General features: G+C 46.3%; 1 protein-coding gene and 3 long non-coding RNA genes across 4 annotated transcripts in view; all 4 read right to left on the minus strand.

The window, feature by feature from the left end:
- Window positions 1-985, minus strand: part of LOC121306215 — a 2,303-nt gene extending 1,318 nt beyond the window's left edge. Inside the window, exon 1 of the long non-coding RNA XR_005948170.1 lies at window positions 767-985. This is a non-coding gene — a long non-coding RNA (uncharacterized LOC121306215). The remainder of the gene's footprint in view (window positions 1-766) is intronic.
- The window catches only part of LOC121306077 (histone acetyltransferase p300-like), a 456,244-nt gene that overhangs the window by 179,291 nt on the left and 256,458 nt on the right, over window positions 1-20,495 (minus strand).
- LOC121306213 lies at window positions 11,406-12,662 on the minus strand. Its single transcript, XR_005948168.1, has 3 exons — window positions 12,570-12,662; window positions 11,827-11,985; window positions 11,406-11,484 (listed from the first exon to the last, which is right to left on the minus strand). It is a non-coding gene; the product is annotated as an uncharacterized LOC121306213 (long non-coding RNA).
- Window positions 16,622-19,760, minus strand: LOC121306217. The gene is made up of 3 exons (XR_005948173.1): window positions 19,622-19,760; window positions 17,585-17,621; window positions 16,622-16,675 (listed from the first exon to the last, which is right to left on the minus strand). It is a non-coding gene; the product is annotated as an uncharacterized LOC121306217 (long non-coding RNA).

Here is a 20,495-nt window from a genome sequence, read left to right on the forward strand (position 1 = left end):
AGAGATCAGAGAGACTACACCTCCCAGAGTGCACTGGGGCAGGAGAGATCAGAGAGACTACACCTCCCAGAGTGCACCGGGGCAGGAGAGATCAGAGAGACTACACCTCCCAGAGTGCACCGGGGCAGGAGAGATCAGAGAGACTACACCTCCCAGAGTGCACCGGGGCAGGAGAGATCAGAGAGACTACACCTCCCAGAGTGCACTGGGGCAGGAGAGATCAGAGAGACTACACCTCCCAGAGTGCACTGGGGCAGGAGAGATCAGAGAGACTACACCTCCCAGAGTGCACCGGGGCAGGAGAGATCAGAGAGACTACACCTCCCAGAGTGCACCGGGGCAGGAGAGATCAGAGAGACTACACCTCCCAGAGTGCACTGGGGCAGGAGAGATCAGAGAGACTACACCTCCCAGAGTGCACTGGGGCAGGAGAGATCAGAGAGACTACACCTCCCAGAGTGCACTGGGGCAGGAGAGATCAGAGAGACTACACCTCCCAGAGTGCACCGGGGCAGGAGAGATCAGAGAGACTACACCTCCCAGAGTGCACCGGGGCAGGAGAGAACAACAACACCTCCCAGAATAATAATAATAATAATAATAATAATAATAAATAATAAATAATAATAATAATAATAATAATAATAATAATAATAATAACAATAATAATAGTAATAATAATAATCAAGTCTTCACAGCTGTTCCTGCACAATCGTTTACAGCGACTCGGCTCTACCGGACCCGGTCCGCATTGTTCACTCTTTACCGGTGCTGTCCAGGTCCGGACGGGGCGGGAAATCCAGCAGAGTTTTCAGCAGCTCGGGGAAATCCGCGGCAGAGCCCAGCGTGACGTCACCACAGCCTGACATAGCTAATCAATAATCAAACACGAAACAGCAACTTTAATTAACGATTTGCAATCGCTCCCCCCCCCCCTCCCACCTCGCTTATCGATCAGACTCTCCCGACTGCTCCGATCACGAGGTTTGTATCGATCTTAATTGCAGTTACCTAATGGGGGGGAAGCAATCTTAACGTCAATGAGGGCGCCCCCCCTATCGGGATAACGCCCCCTTCCCCGGGGAGGGGCTATCGTCACGGCCCCCCCCCTCCCCGCCCCCCCCTATAGCAGGGAGGGGGCGGGGGGGATAGCAGTGGTTGGCGGGGGGGGAAGTCCCCCCCGCCGCCTCGTTTTCGATGCCGCTAGCCCAAAGTAAAACCACGTGGGCCTCTCTCCTCGTTTGCATCTGCCAGTTGTCCGGCTTTGCTGATTCGTCCGCAGGTGGTGGGCACGGCCCGTTCTGAGCCAATCAGAACCGCGAAGGGGTGGGGTTTTGTTACCTAACAGCTCGGAGGGGGGCGGGGTTACCAACACCTGTGTGGAAACGTGTTTGCGTGCAGCTGCGCCATCAACTGATAAAGCGATGAATATGAGCTCAAAATCCAAATCGCATTAAAAAACACAGGCATGCATTGTAAACACAGAGAGGACTGGTAAAGCACAGGGAAGCATTGTAAAGCACAGAGAGGTCTGGTAAAGCATAGGGAAGCATTGTAAAGCACAGAGAGGTCTGGTAAAGCACAGGGAAGCATTGTAAAGCACAGAGAGGTCTGGTAAAGCACAGGGAAGCATTGTAAAGCACAGAGAGGTCTGGTAAAGCACAGGGAAGCATTGTAAAGCACAGAGAGGTCTGGTAAAGCACAGGGAAGCATTGTAAAGCACAGAGAGGTCTGGTAAAGCATAGGTAAAGCACAGGGAAGCATTGTAAAGCACAGAGAGGTCTGGTAAAGCATAGGGAAGCATTGTAAAGCACAGAGAGTCTGGTAAAGCATAGGGAAGCATTGTAAAGCACAGAGAGGTCTGGTAAAGCACAGGGAAGCATTGTAAAGCACAGAGAGGTCTGGTAAAGCACAGGGAAGCATTGTAAAGCACAGAGAGGTCTGGTAAAGCACAGGGAAGCATTGTAAAGCACAGAGAGGTCTGGTAAAGCACAGAGAGGTCTGGTAAAGCACAGGGAAGCATTGTAAAGCACAGAGAGGTCTGGTAAAGCACAGGGAAGCATTGTAAAGCACAGAGAGGTCTGGTAAAGCACAGGGAAGAGTAAAGCACAGAGAGGTCTGGTAAAGCACAGGGAAGCATTGTAAAGCACAGAGAGGTCTGGTAAAGCATAGGGAAGCATTGTAAAGCACAGAGAGGTCTGGTAAAGCACAGGGAAGCATTGTAAAGCACAGAGAGGTCTGGTAAAGCATAGGGAAGCATTGTAAAGCACAGAGAGGTCTGGTAAAGCACAGGGAAGCATTGTAAAGCACAGAGAGGTCTGGTAAAGCACAGGGAAGCATTGTAAAGCACAGAGAGGTCTGGTAAAGCACAGGGAAGCATTCTGAAGCAATTATAAATTATAAAAGTGGCCCACAGTAACAACGCAGCAAAATGTAACACATCAAAGTCAACATATGTTTCCTATCATGATGAAACTGACCATAGACTTTACATTGTTTGATGTCAAGAACCGGAGCTGAATGACGTTCAGAGCGAGTTTTCCTGACAAGGGGAGAAGCGCTTCAGCGGAGAGATGGAGGAATGCGAGCCCCGCGGCTGCACTGCCTCCCCTCCGCCAGCAGGGGGCGATGACGACAAACAAAACAAAAAACACACCAATAAAACAGACTTGAAATGTTTGAAACGTTTTTATAATTTTTATTACCAATCAATCAATCAAATCAGAGTTACATTATTATTATTATTATTATTATTATTATTATTATTATTATTATTATTATTATTTTGGAATCAGGTTTCATTTACTTATAATACAAATGAAAACATTTAAAAAATACAATAAACAATTATAATGAGGAGGGGGAGGGATAATATTTTTGTGGGACTAAAGGAAGGAGCCAAGAACTCTGAAAATCTCAGATAATATCTGATATGAATCTTTAAAATCAGAAGCATACTGTTCCAAACCCACAGAATAGCGCATTATATATATATATATATATATATATATATATATACATACACACACACACACATAATAGGATAATTAGGGCTGTATATGTGTGTATTATATAGACATCTATGTATGTGTTTGTGTGTGTGTGTGTGTGTGTGTATTATGTAGATATCTATGTATGTGTTTTTGTATTCTGCAGGGAGGGGTCTCGCACCCTGGTCCTGGGGGGGGGGACGTCGTCCTGCCTGATTTTTCCTCCAAACTCTCCCCTAAATCACCGAATTGGATCATCTAATCGCTTAGTAGAAGCCGAACTGGTCCAATGAATTAATGAATTTTGTGCGCAGCTGCACCTACAGCCAGGAGAGACACAGCCCCCCCCCCCCGCTCTACCAAACCAAACCCTTGCTAGGTCCGACTTATTGATTCATATATGTATTGATATTTACTTATTAAACTTATTGATTCATGTATGTACTGATATTTACTCCTTAGAAACTCATTGATTCACGTATGTATTGATATTTACTTCTTAAACGTATTGATATTTTAACCCACGTTCTATAGTTAACTGGTACTGAATCATCACTATCACCAATAATAATAATAATAGGCAGACGATTAGCAAAAGCATTGCAGCTGGATTACATATTAACATATTTATTAATTTATTATTATCATCATCATTATTAGGTGGATATTAATTAAAACATTGCAGCTAGACTAGATATTAAGATATATATTAATTAATTAATTACTATTTAAGTAGATATTAGCCAAAGCATTGCAGCTAGATTATTAGATATTAAGATATTAATTAATTATTATTATTTAGGTAAATGTTAGCCATAGCATTGCAGCTAGATTAGATATTAATATATTTATTACTTGTTATAATTGTCATTACAATAAAGTGTTTTATAATTATAACACATTAGAATATTGATTAATTAATATCTAATAATGATTTAGCTAATCATCTAACTATTAAACTGATGATTAGCTAAAGCATTGAGGTTAGATTATTAGAATAATATAGTAATTATAACTAATATTAATATTATTGTTATTATTATTATTATTAGGAATACAGAAATCAAGAAGTTAAAATCTTGTTTATTAATTCTCCTCGAATTTGAAAACTGAGCTGAAGAGAAACTTAAAAAAAAAAAAAAAAAAAAAAAAAAATCAATAATAAAATAAAAACTTCACGTTTTGTAACGTTTATCTGAATTCCTGCCCAAAAAAAACAAACGTAAAAGTTGAGGGAAACATTTTCAAAAATGTGAACATTTCAACTCCGCGTTGATGAGGGCAGGGAGTTAAATTTGAACGGGTTTGAAGATGGGGGGGGGGGGGGGGGCAACGATATCAACTCTGTCATACACTGTGACCTCATAGGAGGACTAAAAAATATATATTTTTAATATTTTTATAATAATATTTAATGTTTTTGTTTAATATTTCATTAATCGAGTTTTGAGACGCCAGACACACGTCTCTCTCTACCACAGCGGCATCTAGTGGACAGGTTTGGTAACTGCACCTTATTTACCACTTGATTAATTGTACTTCTGCTTCGTTTTGTTACAGAATTAAACCCTTAAGAAGATTTAAAATTATTTGTCATACCTTCAGACAGACTTAGTAAATTCAACGGCAAACGTTTCCCCAGTGTCGTGCAGTGGAAACGTTTGCCATTGAATTCACACTGAAGACACTGAGAGAGACTTCTAGTGGAAACGTTTGCCATTGAATTCACACTGAAGACACAGAGAGACTTCTAGTGGAAACGTTTGCCATTGAATTTACACTGAAGACACTGAGAGACTCTTCTAGTGGAAACGTTTGCCATTGAATTTACAAAAAAAATCTAAATTGAGGAAGAGAGTTGTTTATAGTTATTAGTTTTTATAACATTTCTACACATCAGTAAACTAACAATTAACTATTGTATTATTTTATTTAATGGAGATTATATATATTATATATATATTATATAGATAGATAGATAGTGTGTGTATCGATAGATAGATAGATGCTGCTTCAATCTAGTGGAAGGCAACTGATTTGAACCCATTAACATTCACAGTTTAGGGCCTCGTTTGGGCACTAATTAATTTGAATAGTTTGTTATCGACGACAGACCCCCGGACTGCGAACAATAATAATATCAATATAGATCAATCATCATAATCATTATAACTGATACCCGTCACTAAACACTCTGACCTAGACTGTGCCTCCCTCCCTCCGTCTCCTCCTCTCCGTGTCTCTCTGTTTGTGTCTCTCTCTGTCTGCGTCTCTCTCTCTCTCTGCGTGTCTCTCTATTTGTGTGCGTCTGTGTCTCTGTCTGTCTACGTCTCTCTCTCTCTCTCTCTCTCTGTCTGTGTCTCTCTCTCTCTCTGTCTGTCTGCGTCTCTCTCTCTGCGTGTCTCTCTATTTGTGTGCGTCTCTGTTCTCTCAGTCCTGCAGCAGGAAGCTGTATTTCCCGAAGTCGCTGTCGTTGGGCGCCACCAGCATGTCCTCCCGCGCCCGCTGCAGCCTCCTCCTCAGGAAGTCCCGCCTCTCCCGCCACTCCGCAAGCTCCTCCTCGCTGTGGGCGGAGCCACAGGCCACACCCTCCGGGCAGCAGCCCTCCTGCAGTCTGTCAGTCAAACAAACAGACAGGTAGACACTTTAAAACCAAGAAAAATGGAGGGATAGATGGAGGGAGGGACGGAGGGAAAGATGGAGGAATGGATGAAGGGGAGGGAGGGTTAGGCTTCAGGAGGGAGGGATGAATGGATGGATGGGAGGGAGAGATGAAGGGATGGATGGATGGAGGGACGGATGGATGGAGGGAGAGATGAAGGGAGGGATGGATGGAGAGATGAAGGGGATGGATAGAGGGATGGATGGATGGAGGGACAGTTAGGGTTCAGGGCTCACTTGCTGCACAGTGTGAAGCTCTCTCCTGGGAAGCGGTATTTCCAGCACCCCCCCTCGCTCTCCTCCTCCTCCTGCCCCCCCTGGCTGATGCTGAAGAGCTTCTCCTTGTGCTTCTCTGTGCTGATGTGCTGCTGCCACTGGCGGGCGCTGTTACTGTGCTTCCCACAGACCCTGCAGTGAAACCCAGCCTGAAACACAACACAACGTTACTGTGCTTCCCACAGACCCTGCAGTGAAACCCAGCCTGAAACACAACACAACGCTACTGTGCTTCCCACAGACCCTGCAGTGAAACCCAGCCTGAAACACAACACAACGTTACTGTGCTTCCCACAGACCCTGCAGTGAAACCCAGCCTGAAACACAACACAACGCTACTGTGCTTCCCACAGACCCTGCAGTGAAACCCAGCCTGAAACACAACACAACGCTACTGTGCTTCCCACAGACCCTGCAGTGAAACCCAGCCTGAAACACAACACAACGCTACTGTGCTTCCCACAGACCCTGCAGTGAAACCCAGCCTGAAACACAACACAACGCTACTGTGCTTCCCACAGACCCTGCAGTGAAACCCAGCCTGAATAGACAACACAACGCTACTGTGCTTCCCACAGACCCTGCAGTGAAACCCAGCCTGAAACACAACACAACGCTACTGTGCTTCCCACAGACCCTGCAGTGAAACCCAGCCTGGATAGACAACACAACACACTCAGAGACATACACAGAGATATACACACACACAACACAGACCAACTCATAGTAGCTCTGCCCCTGACCATGTCCTCAGCGTAGTCGGTCGGCATGGCGATCTGTTTCTCCTCCCCCCCTGATGTCAGCAGGGTCCCGTCGGCCGGGCGGTTCTGATTGGTCAGTCGGAGCCACAGCTCGTACATCTGCTGCATGTCCCTCACTGACAACACAGGACAGGACCTGAGCTCCCAGCATGCCTCTGCACCCGCGGCAATGGTGAGGCATGCTGGGAGCTGTAGTTCTTTACACTGTGGTTCCCACAGACCCTGCATACAGACCTCTATTACAATACAACACAACGTTACTGTGCTTCCCACAGACCCTGCAGTGAAACCCCCTCTGAAACAGAACACAACGCTACTGTGCTTCCCACAGACCCTGCAGTGAAACCCAGCCTGAAACAAACACAACGCTACTGTGCTTCCCACAGACCCTGCAGTGAAACCCAGCCTGAAACACAACACAACGCTACTGTGCTTCACAGACCCTGCAGTGAAACCCTGCCTGAAACACAACACAACGTTACCTGTGCTTCCCACAGACCCTGCACAAACCCAGCCTGATGTAGAACACAACGCTACTGTGCTTCATACAGACCCTGCAGTGAAACCCAGCCTGAAATTGTTGCGATTGACACGAAGGGTGTCTGGGACGTACAATTGGGTCGGGACGATCTGTGTGTGTTGTGTGCGTCTCTCAGACCCTGCACCCAGAGATATACCTATATAGAATGAACTCTGCCCCTCAGCTTCATAGAGTCCAGTGAAAGCTGCTGAATAATGTTCCCTTCGGCCGTTATCATATTGAATTGCACCCCCTCTATATAGAATGAACTGATTCAGCTTCATAGAGTCCAGTGAAAGCTGCTGAATAATGTTCCCTTGTTAACATATTGAATTGCACCCCCTCTATATAGAATGAACTCCCTCAGCTTCATAGAGTCCAGTGAAAGCTGCTGAATAATGTTCCCTTGTTAACATATTGAATTGCACCCCCTCTATATAGAATGAACTGATTCAGCTTCATAGAGTCCAGTGAAAGCTGCTGAATAATGTTCCCTTGTTAACATATTGAATTGCACCCCCTCTATATAGAATGAACTGATTCAGCTTCATAGAGTCCAGTGAAAGTTGCTGAAGAGGAGAGAGGAGGTACAGGAGAGATGGGGAGAAGGGAGAGGAGTAGAGGACAGTTTTTTGGACTCACTGTTGTTGTCCTTCATGTATGTCCACACGTCTCTCTCCTCTGGGCTGTGAGCGAATGAGCAGCTCCCAATATAGTGACACTTCCTGTACTTGAGAATATGAACACAGAGCTAGAGAGAGAGAGAGAGAGAGGAGAGAATTTACACTGAGAAAGACTTCTAGTGGAAACGTTTGCCATTGAATTCACACTGAAGACACAGAGAGAGACTTCTAGTGGAAACGTTTGCCATTGAATTCACACTGAAGACACTGAGAGAGACTTCTAGTGGAAACGTTTGCCATTGAATTCACACTGAAGACACAGAGAGAGACTTCTAGTGGAAACGTTTGCCATTGAATTCACACTGAAGACACAGAGAGTTCTAGTGGAGACGCTCGCTTGTGGTTGAATCTCGGACTCATCTTACGTCGTAGCGCTGGGGGAAGGTTGTGGAAAAGGGGAGGGGCCGAACCAGGACCCATTTCCTCCTCTCGGCGGACATGACGAGCAGAACGCGGCGCTCGCGGGTCCAGCTGTGTTTGGACCTGGCGGTGCAGCAGCGCAGGGCCCGGTCCGGCTCACTGACCTGCCCGTCCCTCCAGCACTGACCACACACGAACTTCATCCTGAGAGAGAGAGCAGGGGAGCGAGGGGCAGGCTGAGGGAGGGAGAGAGGGGAGAGGGATAGAGACAGAGGGGAAGAGAGAGGAAAGGGAGAGAGAGAGAGAGAGAGAGAGAGAGAGAGAGAGAGAGAGAGAGAGAGAGAGAGAGAGAGAGACGGAGAGGGGAAAGGCGAGAGTGAGGGAGGGACAGAGACAGGGAGAGGGGAGAGGGACAGAGAGGGAGGGAGAGAGAGCACAGGATGGAGAGGGGAAAGGCGAGAGGGATAGAGACAGAGAGGGAGGGAAGGGAGATGAGAGAGGGAGAGAGAGGGGAAGAGAGAGGGAGGGAGGGAGAGTGACGCACACACAGACGATAAATAAATAGTATATTTGCTCCAAATTTGGAGATAATAATAATAATAATAATAATAATAATAATAATAATAATGTTTGTGTCAGTAAGTGTCTTGTCGGTACCGTGGCTCGGTGGTTTCCTGGCTCCAGTTTGAACCCGTGTCTCTTGGACTCCTGAACTATCTCCTCGTGAGTGATTCCTGAGAGAGGGAGAGATGAATATTCCTTTACTGTTGACTTTATTTTGAAGACACTGAGGCAGCACCCTCCTCATGTCTCCTCTCTCTCCCCTCTCCACTGTCTCCTCCTCCTCTCCTCTCTCTCTCTCGTCCTCTCCCCCCTCCTCGTACCTCTCCTCCACCAGGCTGTGTGCCTCCTCTCCCCCTCTCTCTCGTACCTGTGTGTTTCTGTAGCTCCCAGCTCCTCAGCTCCACCAGGCTGTGTGCCTCCTCTCCTCTCCCCCTCTCTCTCGTACCTGTGTGTTTCTGTAGCTCCCAGCACCTCAGCTCCACCAGGCTGTGTGCCTCCTCTCCTCTCCCCCTCTCTCTCGTACCTGTGTGTTTCTGTAGCTCCCAGCACCTCAGCTCCACCAGGCTGTGTGCCTCCTCTCCTCTCCTCTAGGAGTGGACCCTCTCTATGTACCTGTGTGGACACCAAAAGACTCGAGGGTGAGGAGCGGAGGAGGCTCCTCAGCTCCACAGGAGTACAGCTCCCAGCTGAGGTGGGTCCGGTAACACACCAGGAGAGGTGCTCTCTCTCTCCTCTCCTCTCCCCCTCTCTCTCGTACCTGTGTGTTTCTGTAGCTCCCAGCACCTCAGCTCCACCAGGCTGTGTGCAAAGCTGCAGTTATCCTCCCTCTGGCAGCCGTAGCGACTCTCATGTCGGCACAGGTCCAGCAGACAGCGCGGGTTCAAGGGCCTCAGCTTAGAATAGCGCAGAGAGGCGGAGCGCTGCGCGTGAACCAGGCACCTGGGGTGGGGGGGGCAGGGTCATAGAATACAGCTCAGTACCGGCTAGAGACACACTGCACAGCCTCCTCTCCCTGTAGAATGAACTTGCTGGCGAGGACTACGGCTCCCAGCATGCCTCTGCACCCACGGCAATGGTGAGGCATGCTGGGAGCTGTAGTTAAAGACGAGTACATCCTGCTCACTGGACTCTACGAAGCTGAATCAGTTCATTCTATCTAGAGGGGGTGGAATTCAATATGTTAACAAGGGAACATTATTCAGCAGCTTTCACTGGACTCTATGAAGCTGAATCAGTTCATTCTATATAGAGGGGGTGCAATTCAATATGATAACAAGGGAACATTATTCAGCAGCTTTCACTGGACTCTATGAAGCTGAGGGAGTTCATTCTATATAGAGGGGGTGCAATTCAATATGTTAACAAGGGAACATTATTCAGCAGCTTTCACTGGACTCTATGAAGCTGAATCAGTTCATTCTATATAGAGGGGGTGCAATTCAATATGTTAACAAGGGAACATTATTCAGCAGCTTTCACTGGACTCTATGAAGCTGAATCAGTTCATTCTATATAGAGGGGGTGCAATTCAATATGTTAACAAGGGAACATTATTCAGCAGCTTTCACTGGACTCTATGAAGCTGAATCAGTTCATTCTATATAGAGGGGGTGCAATTCAATATGTTAACAAGGGAACATTATTCAGCAGCTTTCACTGGACTCTATGAAGCTGAATCAGTTCATTCTATATAGAGGGGGTGCAATTCAATATGTTAACAAGGGAACATTATTCAGCAGCTTTCACTGGACTCTATGAAGCTGAATCAGTTCATTCTATATAGAGGGTGATGCTGCTAAACTTTTGCCCGCAGCTGTACATGATGTATCGTAATAGAGGTCTGTATCGCTTGTGATACGAGACCCACAGCGTAAAGAACTACAGCTCCCAGCATGCCTCACCATGGCCGCGGGTGCAGAGGCATGCTGCGAGCCGTAGTCTAAGATACTTCAAAGCTCCCCCCAGGACTCACTTGTTCTCATCAAAGGGGTGTTTAGCAGACAGGTTGGAGCAGACAGATGGATTGTCTTCAGAGCGTTTGCTGATAATACGAGGCTTACTGTCAAAACACTCCTGAGAGAGAGAGAGAGAGAGAGAGAGGAGAGACAGGGGGAGATGGGAGAGTGAAAGGGAGAGAGGGAGGAGAGAAGGAGTGAGGGGGAGAAAGATTAAAAACTATAAAACAGACACTACTACAGTAGACAGTGTCTCCATGCTGCCCTCTGGTGGAGAGACCTGTCTATAATCACTCACACTGTGCTACAGTATAAACACTCTCAATGCTGCCTCCTAGTGGAGAGTGGCTGGTATTACAGTACAAGACTGGTTGTCTCCTCCTAGTGGCGAGAGGCTGGTATTACAGTCTATAAACCCTCAATGCTGCCCCCCCCCTGGTTGTGGCAGCAGTGCATTACCTCACACAGGAACAGGAACACACCGCGGTAGGTGGCGAGGAGGCGGGACACGGTCTCCACGCTCCCCGCCCTGTGCCAGGGGGGGCGGGGGGCCGGGGGGGCGAGGGGGGGGGGGGGCCCCCGGCCTCGTCGTCGAGACAAGTCCAAGGCCAAGTTAGCTCAGGTATTGGCACCATCTCCAGACATCAATCTCCTCCTGGCAGTATGCGAAGGTGCAGCCCTCCCCATACTGACACTGCTGCTTCTTCAGCACCTCTGAGACACACAAACACACAGAGATCACTTCACACAGCCTGAGAGACACAGAGATCACTTCACACAGCCTCAGTGCTGCCCCCCGCTGCAGAGAGCAGGGTACTGCATCATGCAGAGTCTCAGTGCTGCCCCCCACTGCAGACAGCAGGGTACTACAGTATATACCAAGAGGTAAAAACATAGAACAAATAAAAAATCTCTGACCCCTCTCCCCCCCCCCCACCCCTAAACCATCCCTCCCCCCTCTCTTCCGGGGGGAGAGAGGTAACTATCCCTAGGGAAGAAGGAGGGGTCCCCTACCCCCCTCTCTCTTCCGCCCCCCTCTGTCTCCCCTCCCCTCACCCTTGCACAGCACGAACGCTCCCAGGAAGTTGTTTCTCTGCGGTCTGACCCGAACGCGCTTCCAGCTCTGGTCCCGCGCTCCCCGGGTCCGGCACAGCAGCACGTCCCTCCTGCACTGGTGGGGCTCGGCATTGTGGGTAAAATCCATCGCCTTGGGGCCTGGCGGCAGAGCACAGAGACGAGGATCAATCCAGTCCCCCCGCCATCGACTGCCAGGGCTGGAAATCAGCCCTGTAGACAGGCTTTGGTTGAAGGAGGTTTGCAGCTGATTTTATAGTGAAGAGAGCTGCAGTATATGGGATAGTGGGATATTTAGACAGAGAGATCAGGGCTGGGAATCAGACTCCTATTGCACAGCAGTGTGATCCAGTCCAGGTTTCACTGCTACCAGCTTGATCAGCCCCCAGTGTGTCTAGCTAACAAGCTCAGGTGTGTCTTATTATTAAACTCAGGGACTGGATCACACTCTGTGCAGCGGGAGTTATTAAACTCCTAGTGAAAGCAGGACTGGATCACACTGCTGTGCAGCGGGAGTCTGATTATTAAACTCCTAGTGAAAGCAGGACTGGATCACACTGCTGTGCAGCGGGAGTCTGATTATTAAACTCCTAGTGAAAGCAGGACTGGATCACACTGCTGTGCAGCGGGAGTCTGATTATTAAACTCCTAGTGAAAGCAGGACTGGATCACACCGCTGTGCAGCGGGAGTCTGATTCCAAGCGCTGTAGATAGACTTTGTTTACCTGTCTTGACGAAGCAGGACAGACAGGCGGCTTTGAACTCGTGTGTCGAGAGGAGAGGATTCCTGAGAGCCAGAGAGAAACGGGACGAGCCACTGAACTGAAAGAGAGAGAGAGAGAGAGAGGAGAGAGAGAGAGAGAGAGAGGAAAGGAGGAGAGAGAGAGAGAGAGAGGAGAGGAGAGAGAGAGAGAGAGGGAGAGAGAAAGAGAGAGGAGAGAGAGGAGAGAGAGGAGAGGAGAGAGGAAGAGGAGAGGGAGAGGAGAGAGAGAGGAGAGAGGAGAGAGAGAGAGAGAGAGAGGAGGAGAGAGAGAGGAGAGAGAGAGAGAGAGAGGAGAGAGAGAGAGGAGAGAGAGAGAGAGGAGAGGAGAGAGAGAGAGAGGAGAGAGAGAGGAGAGAGAGGGAGAGAGAGAGAGAGAGAGAGGGAGAGGAGAGAGAGGAGAGGAGAGAGAGGAGAGGAGGGAGAGGAGAGAGAGAGGAGAGGAGAGAGGAGAGGAGAGGAGAGAGGAGAGAGAGAAGGAGAGAGAGAGGAGAGAGGAGGGAGATGTTGGATTGAGGGGAGAGGGATAAGGGACTCACTACCTCTAATTTACAAATGATAAGTTCTCGGGAGTCTGGGAATTAAACGAAGAAGCGAAAACTTGTTAATTTTGTTTGTCTTGTGAATAAAAAAAAAAAAAAACAAACAAAAACATTTAACCCTGAATTAAAGTTTTACTGAAATGCCGACAAGGAGAAAAAACTAAAACCATAATCCATAATCAATATATACATGTGAGAAGTAATAGATTGAGATTCTAGAAGACAGAACAGTCTTTCAAACAACAGAGGAGCCCTGAAGATTTCAAAATACATTGTGTCCAAAATGTGACTCACAGCAGCCCTGCGATCCTGTTAATAAAGCTAATAAGAGGTGAGAGAATGGATTTTAAAGATGGTCAGCGCTCCTTTAAAGGGAGGGGTCAGTGATCCTGTTAATAAAGCTAATAAGAGGTGAGAGAATGGATTTTAAAGATGGTCAGCGCTCCTTTAAAGGGAGGGGTCAGTGATCCTGTTAATAAAGCTAATAAGAGGTGAGAGAATGGATTTTAAAGATGGTCAGCGCTCCTTTAAAGGAAGGGGTCAGTGATCCTGTTAATAAAGCTAATAAGAGGTGAGAGAATGGATTTTAAAGATGGTCAGCGCTCCTGTAAAGGGAGGGGTCAGTGATGCTGTTAATAAAGCTAATAAGAGGTGAGAGAATGCATGTTTTAAGGCACCTGTGTGTGTGCGGGACGCTGGCGTTGGAAGGGGGGCAGTGAATTCGGACAGAGAGTCGAGTCCTGCTCCAATCCCCACCCCTCCTGCCTGGCTGCTTGCAGTCCCGATGCTGTCAAGGTCATCCAGCACAGAGGGGGCGCTGTGGGCTGAGCCGGGGGCCTCGAAGGAGTCCAGGGAGTTCATCTTGCCCCCCCCGGAGGGGAAGAAGGCTGGGGGGAGCTGGGAGCAGGCAGGCAGGGCCGGGGAAACACCCCTCGGGAACACCGGGATGAGACGAGCCACAGTGCTGGGCAGGTTGGTGGGGATCGGACCACTCTGAGAAAGGGGAGACTTGCTGGTGTCAGAAAGCTGGTGGGGAGACTCTTTGTTCAAGGGGGGGTGGGGGGGAAAGGGGGGCAGTGGCCTTATATAATTACTAATAATATTATCGTGCGTCCATACAATAGAGGTAGGTCTTCAGAGGCAGATTTAGAGACATTACACAACAACAGACAGCGGAGTGTGAGTCTCAGGAGAGATAGAACAGAGTAGACACCAGAGAATCTCTGTATGTGTGTGTGTCGGTCTCAGTGTCTCTCCCTGTACCTCTGTCTCTCTCTCTCTCTGCATCTCTGTGTCTGTCTGTCTCTATGTGTGTGTCTGTCTCTGTCTCTCCCCTCTCTCACACTCTCTCCTCTCTCTTCTCTGTCTCTCTCCCTCTCACCCCCTCCCCCTCTCTCTGTCTCACCGTGCTGGTCTCTTGGTTCTTGGGGATCGAGTCCAGGATATTGTCCAACTCGTCTCCGATCAGCTCCCCCTCCATAACACCACCCCCCCCGCTGTCCACACTCTCGGGGACGGAGAAGGGCACCCCCCCGGGGGTCACGCAGGGGTCACTCAGACAGCAGGGGTCATCGCTCACCGGGATAGAGGTAGAGAGAGGTGCTGGAATACACTGAGCACTGAGCTCTGAGACTGAGGAGAGAGAGAGAGAGAGAGAGAGAGAGAGAGAGAGAAAGGGGGCTGAATACACTGACCACCGAGCACTGACCACTGGAGACTGAGAAGAGAGGACAGGAGAGAGAGAGAGAGAGAGAAGAGAGAGAGAGAGGAGAGAGGAGACAGAGGAGAGAGAGAGAGGAGGAGAGAGAGGAGAGCTGGAACACACTGACCACTGAGGACTGCATCTCTTACCTGACACAATGTCCTCCAGCGATTCCACTCCATTCGAAGCCACCTTGAAAAACCACAACAGCAGCTCTTTAGAAAAAATCCACAACGCCTCCATCTAACCCACTAGCCACACAAGAGGCTGGCTCAGACTACAGCTCCCAGCATGCCTCTGCACCCGCGGCCATCGGCAAGGCATGCTGGGAGCTGTAGTTCTTTATACTGCAGTCTAATATTATTTACATCATCTCGGAGCTTCGCTGGTCCCAGCGGGTTAGAGAAAAGGGGGGGTCTTGATACCAGGAGGTTCAAATCCCGGCTGAGCCTCCGACTTGCTGTGTGTGTGTGTGTGTGTGTGTGTGTGTGTGTGTGTGTGTGTGTGTGTGTGTGTGTGTGTGTGTGTGTGTGTGTGTGTGTGTGTGTGTGTGTGTGTGTGTGTGTGACCCTGAGCGAGTCGCTTCACCTCCTTGTGCTCCGTCCTTCGGACGAGACGTCAAACAAACGAGGTCCTATTGGAAGAGACTCTGCAGCAGCAGCAGTTGTTGATGATGCAGAGTTCACCCCCCCCTAGTCTCTGGAAGTCTCTTTTGGGAGAAAAAGCCTCCAACAAACGACTCGCTCTTCTTAATTAAAAAAAAAAAAAAAAGGTGTCATATTTACCTCGCCAGCAGGGGTCGCTGTTTCACCATTAGTGGAGGCGGAAGCCTCACAATCACTCTGCGAGCAAACAAACAAACAAATAAAATCGAGTAAATTAACAATTTTTAAAAAAAAGTTACAAAAAGGACTCTTTTACAAACTGAAACCCTGAACTGCGGCTGCAATCAGACCGGAATGGAGGTAAATCGATTGGAATTAAACCGAGTGGCGGCGCGCGACGGAGCCGATCGGCCGAAGCGATTCGCCCGCGATCGGATCTCTCACCTGCGGCGTGCGCGTGTACGCTCTGCGGATTTTCAGCCCCAGTTTCTGAGCCAAATTCTGGGCAAGATCGATCACCTGGTCATTCTGGAGAGAGGGGAGAGAGAGGAGAGAGAAACAGGCACACGGTCTGTAAGGGAAATACATTGATACAGAGAGAGATACAAACACAAAACAGAGACACACACACACACACAGGCCCTCCCTTCTCCTCTCCCTCCTGTCTCCCCCCCTCCTCTCTCTCTCTCCACTCACATGTGGGGCAGTGAGCAGGCAGTGTGTGCTGCATTCGTACGCCTCCCTGTCTCTCCTCAGCTCACTCAGGGCTCTTGTTTTTCGGTAGAGGGCTCTAGCGCTGGCCTCGTTCAACTGCAGAGCCTGATCACAGTCCAGCACAGCCTTCTCATAGAGACCCTGCAGAGAGAGGATAGATGGGTGAGGAGGAGAGGGGAGAGAGAGAGCGAGAGAGGAGAGACAATATAAAATTAGTTACCACGATAACACCTCCCAGTTTGCCTCCCACAGTTCTCCCAGTTAGTCCCTACACCCCCAATTTCTCTCCCAGTGTTGCCAGTTCCCTCACCATTTTGAAGTGGGCAGCGGCCCTGTTCACGTAGAGGTGCTCCAGTATCTCTGGGGGGAGGGGCAGAGCCTCGGACTGGGCATACTGGGTCACGCCCACAGCCTCAGTGTACTGGGAGACAGCCAGTTTGAACTGGGATTCTGAGTAGAGAGCGTTGCCTTCTTCAAACAGATTACACACCAGCTGAGAGAGAAACACCTGAGAGGAGAGGAGAGAGGAGAGAGAGAGAGAGAGAGAGAGAGAGAGAGAGATTAGATGACACAGATAGATGCACACACACACAGTATGTTACAGATTTTGACGTTTAGAAAAAACCCCTTTTGATTAAGTATTCTGTCTATCTTTGTTTGTGTGTGTGTCTATCTTTCTGTGTGTGTCTGTAGTTTGTCTGTGACACACACAGAGAACAACACAGACACACAGATCTTTTTAGAAAAATAGACATAAGACAGATAGAAACACAGACAGACACACAGATAGACAGATAGAAACACACACACACACACAGATAGAAACAGACACACACACACACACATGATAGTGTGTGAAGAAACACTTTTGTGTGTGTGACACAGATAGAAACACACACACAACACACACACACACACAGATAGAAACACACAGACACACAACAAGACAGAAACAAGACAGAAACACAGACACACACACAGATAGAAACACAGACACACACACAGATAGAAACAAGACATTAACACAGACACACAGATAGAAACAAGACACACAGACACACACACACACAGATAGAAACAAGACATAAACACAAGACACACACACACAGATAGAAACAAGACATTAACACAGACACACACACAGATAGAAACACAGACACACACACAGATAGAAACACACACAGACACACACACAGATAGAAACACAGACACACACACACAGATAGAAACAAGACAGAAACACAGACACACACAGATAGAAACAAGATAGAAACACAGACACACACACAAAGAGAGAGACACACACACACACAGATAGAAACACAGACACACACACAGATAGAAACACAGACACACACAGAGATAGAAACACAGACACACAAAGAGACACACACACTGTAGTAAACTATTTCTTTACCTCGTATTCTTGCGGTTGTGGAAAAGGCAACGAAGACCTGCGAGCGGGAAAAAAAAAAAGTTAAAAAGTAACATAAAAGGAACTTAACAAATACAATTATTAAAACAAAAGACGAAATAAAACGATGCTAACAATAAACACCAACAGCAAAGCCCCTTACTGAATGAAGCGCAGCGCTTTCTGAATCTCCTCTCTGCGTTTCCGCCGCTCCATTATTAACATCACTGCAAACGCAAAGTAAACACAACCCTTATTATTAATAATAATAATAATAATAATAATAATAATAATAATAATAATAATCACCAGCCCCCCTTTGAACCTGGGAGCGGCAGCTACACTTACAATTCCTCTCAGAGTTTACATCTCGGCGCTTAAAAACATTTATTTTCATTTATTAATGTTGTTTTAATACAATATCGAGGTCTCCGTGGCGGGCCTTGCGCCCTCACTCTCATCCCCGTGCTCGAGTAGGGAGAGCAGCCCGGCTGGAGCGCCTCCCCTGCAAGGCGAAAACTCTGCCTCAACACACGCTCACAGCGTCTCAAACACTAACAGCGTTTATACAAAGTGTAATAAAAAACAAATATATAGAGATAGATAGATAGATAGATAGATAGTTAGTGTGTATAGATAGATAGATAGAGTAGATAGATAGATAGTGTAGATAGATAGATAGATAGATAGATAGATAGATAGATAGATAGATAGTGTGTGGATAGATAGATAGATAGATAGATAGATAGATAGATAGATAGTGGATAGATAGATAGATAGATAGATGTGGATAGATAGATAGATAGATAGATAGATGATCGATAGATATCATCTCTCTAGATAGATAGATAGATAGAGATAGATAGATATAGATAGATAGATAGATAGTGTGTGTAGATAGATAGATAGATAGATAGATAGATAGATAGATAGATAGATAGATAGATAGATAGATAGATAGATAGATAGTGGATAGATAGATAGATAGATAGATAGTGTGTGGATAGATAGATAGATAGATAGTGTGTGGATAGATAGATAGATAGATAGATAGACAGTGTGTGTAGATAGATAGATAGATAGATAGATAGATAGATAGATAGATAGATAGATAGTGTGTGTATAGATAGATAGATAGATAGATAGATAGATAGATAGATAGATAGATAGATAGATAGATAGATAGATAGATAGATAGATAGTGTGTAGATAAGTAGATAGATAGATAGATGTGTAGATAGATAGATAGATAGATAGTGTGTAGATAGATAGATAGATAGATAGATAGATAGATAGATAGATAGTGTGTGTAGAGATAGATAGATAGATAGATAGATAGATAGTGTGTGTATAGATAGATAGATAGATAGATAGTGTATAGATAGATAGATAGATAGTGTGTGTAGTAGATAGATAGATAGTGTGTATAGATAGATAGTGTGGATAGATAGATAGATAGATAGTAGATAGATAGATAGATAGATAGATAGATAGATAGATAGATAGATAGATAGATAGATAGTGTATAGATGGATAAATAGATAGACAGATAACACAACAGACTAATTGCAATTAAATATAAGCGATGTTGATAAATTGTGGCACTTAATAAAAGTTAGCTAAGCTAATAATAATAATAATAATAATAATAATAATAATAATAATAATATCGCGCTTGAAGAACGTCCAGCGGAACGGAAAACGTGACCCGAAAATACTTCATTAACAAAACAGCAGATTTGTTTTGAACTTAAACACGAACGCCTGAATGTATTTATTTGTCTGTTTCGTTTATCCCTTCAAAAACTAACGAAAGAAAGGCACGCCCCGGCTACAAACAAACACACAAAGATACAAATTAAATTAAATTAAATTAAATGACACGTCGCCGCTCTGCAGCGCGCTACAGTTCTCGCATTATTTAAAACCTATTTATTTATTTATTTATTTATTTATAACTGAATTGTTATTTTTTAAAAACATCGAGGCGGGGAGTCGCGGTTTCTCATCAGAAAAAAAAAAAATCATTACAGGACTCACCTCGAATAAATCCGTCTCTTTCAGATTGCCATCCGTCATTAAGACGGATATCTATCTATCTATCTATCTATCTATGATATATAATATATAGTTTCATTGTTATTTATTTTGCTTCATAGTTTAGTTACGCGGACATGATGAGTTTCAAAAAAAAAAAAAAAAAAAAAAAAAAAAGTCTTTCGTTTTCTTTTGAACAGAAATCCGCTCCCGGGTCCTAAAAGGTATGAAGTTTAGAGAGGAAACTATTTGTCTGTCTGTCTGTCTGTCTGTCTGTCAGGACTGGATCACACTGCTGCGCAGCGGGAGTTCCCATCCCTCTAGATAGACTTTGGTTGAAAGAGGTTTGTAATATAATATATACACTGTAATATACATCTAACAATTATTAATACTACTAATAATAATAATAACAATACATATCATATTTTAATACAATAATAATAATCTAAAATATAGTTTCATATCTTAATTTGGTTGAAGGAGGTTTGCAGCTGATTTTATAGTGGAGAGAGCTGCAGTATATTGGCTCTAGAGGTGGGATATTTAGACAGACAGATCAGGGCTGGGAATCAGACTCCTATTGCACAGCAGTGTGATCCAGTCCAGGTTTCACTGCTACCAGCTTGATCAGCCCCCAGTGTGTCTAGCTAACAAGCTCAGGTGTGTCTTATTATTAAACTCCTAGTGAAAGCAGGACTGGATCACACCGCTGTGCAGCGGGAGTCTGATTATTAAACTCCTAGTGAAAGCAGGACTGGATCACACTGCTGTGCAGCGGGAGTCTGATTATTAAACTCCTAGTGAAAGCAGGACTGGATCACACTGCTGTGCAGCGGGAGTCTGATTATTAAACTCCTAGTGAAAGCAGGACTGG

This window comes from Polyodon spathula, chromosome 46, assembly GCF_017654505.1.
Source record: "Polyodon spathula isolate WHYD16114869_AA chromosome 46, ASM1765450v1, whole genome shotgun sequence".
NCBI lineage: Eukaryota > Metazoa > Chordata > Actinopteri > Acipenseriformes > Polyodontidae > Polyodon > Polyodon spathula.